The sequence below is a fragment of the Acyrthosiphon pisum genome, chromosome A3 (assembly GCF_005508785.2).
Source record: "Acyrthosiphon pisum isolate AL4f chromosome A3, pea_aphid_22Mar2018_4r6ur, whole genome shotgun sequence".
Lineage (NCBI taxonomy): Eukaryota > Metazoa > Arthropoda > Insecta > Hemiptera > Aphididae > Acyrthosiphon > Acyrthosiphon pisum.
In genome coordinates this window covers 6,382,190-6,384,382 of record NC_042496.1, presented here as the reverse complement: position 1 = coordinate 6,384,382, position 2,193 = coordinate 6,382,190, and positions in this window count along the sequence as shown.

The window sequence follows — 2,193 nt, the reverse complement described above, 5'->3', positions numbered from 1 at the left end:
CAAGGTACTATATTTGTTAAGATTATTTGCGCACATTTGAGTTTCAAATTTGGGGAGTATAGCTCCCAAATGCGATATGCAACTGACGTGCGATAATGACATTTTAGGCCCCGCAATCTTACTCTGCCCCGGGCCCCGCAAATCGTTGGGACGGCCCTGGGGCCATTCCACCCCTGTGTATTACTAATAATAAAATAAATTACTAGTAATTACTAGTATGATATAATATGATAAAATAATATGATAAAATATACTTAATAATATAGACTGAAAAAACACCTTCGGCAAATTCCACTCATAATCGTTTTTCGTATGCAACAATTTATCACCGAATTCAAATTTTATACATCTATTACAACGACCTATTCAACGATAAGGTACATTCAACTACTACTGTAATACAGCATAGCCCTTACTTACTATTTAGAATTTATAAACGAAAAAACTGTTCTCAAAGGCAGATTGGCCCAAGCAAAAATAGTTCATTAGGCAAAATCAAATTTAGCTGCCCCTAAAATGATAATATTTTCACTTTTTTTTAAAATTCCACACCACTACTAAAGTGCCGTTCTAGGCTGGCACACCTATACTTTGAGCCGGCCTTGTTTATAAGCAGGGCTTGAAACCGTTTTCAAAACCGATTTCAGAAACCGGTATAAACCGTTTTAAAACCGAAACCGAAACCGTAATCAAAACCGAAACCGGAAAAAATTGGATACCGGTATTAAAGTCAAAACCGAAACCGGAAAAAATTGAATACCGGTATTATTATTTAAAACCGAAACCGAAAAAAATTGGATACCGGTATTAAAGCTAAAACCGAAACCATAAAAAATTGGAAACCGGTATTAAATTCAAAACCGAAATCTAAAAAAATTGGAAACTGTTTTTTTTTTCTCAATTGACGTGTTTTTAAATACTTGAATTCCATTAATACGCATAATTAATACTCATAATAAAATTGAGACCATGATTAAAATGTTGATAACCCTTTCATTATTCGCCAAATTATTAGTTGCTTTAAGTAATATAATGATATAAATTATAGTTAGGTACTAGCAAATACTATATATGAAAATAGGGGAGAAACAATGATAATTGTATAGATGATACAGGACCCTGAAAATACTCGAATGCGCTATATTTGTATCTTTCAAGTTTCAATCCTAGACCGTTCGTTACTTGCCCAGGGGAATTATCTATGTGTCGAGATTTTTGGTACTAGTTGTCCCTTATTGTCTTATAAGTTATAACTCAATAATAATATAGTGTTTGTTATTATAATTTATTATTATATCATAGTTATTTATTGGGCACCACATTACATTTGACATTTGACAACAACATTAGATTATTTGACGGACGACCGCGACGGCCCGTATATGTCTATTCATATTTTATTGAATAGTATAAAATTCTAAATAGTATAATGAATAATCCAACAATAAATACTAAGAAAATCATATAATTACTGAGAGCCAATTATTTATACACATACAATACCAGGAAAAACTTAAAATAGCTCGGGCTTTAAATTGGGCTTTTGATTTGCATGCATCTTTAGAGTTTAGATGAAGAACGTTTGGAGGCTATAATGATTATAAGATGTAATGAACTATTTAAAAAATCATGTTAAAAATATATATAATTTAATAAAGAAGGTGATTGAATAAAAATTAAAAAAATTGAATATTAATTCCTAATTGAGGCTTTGGTGTTAAACAATAATTATATTTAATGATTATAACTGGAGCATAATTTTTTCTGTTGTATGTTTTTAATTTTTATCATTTTCAATGATCATACATTTTTGCTTAATTACACAAAAAAAAAATGTCAAATGTGAAAATACTTAATAGTGAATGTATTGTCCTTTTTTATTATAGTTAAATATTTACTTTGTTTATAAGACATTTAAGTATTATTTCATTGTTATTAATAAAATGCTACAAAAGAAAAAATTCGAACAAGGAAGAGGTTTGCATCAAAAGAAAGATAGTCTAGTGATGAATGTACTACATATTATTTTTAAAGTCTAAACTGTTCTAATTTTAATCTAACTTCTAGGTTCCTTATAGCTTGTAACTTGTAGAATCAAATTAAAAAAAATCACTCCTATTAAAACATTTCTCTTATTTGTATCACATATTCAAATATCTTATCAAGTAATTAAGTATAATAAAACCATTCAAT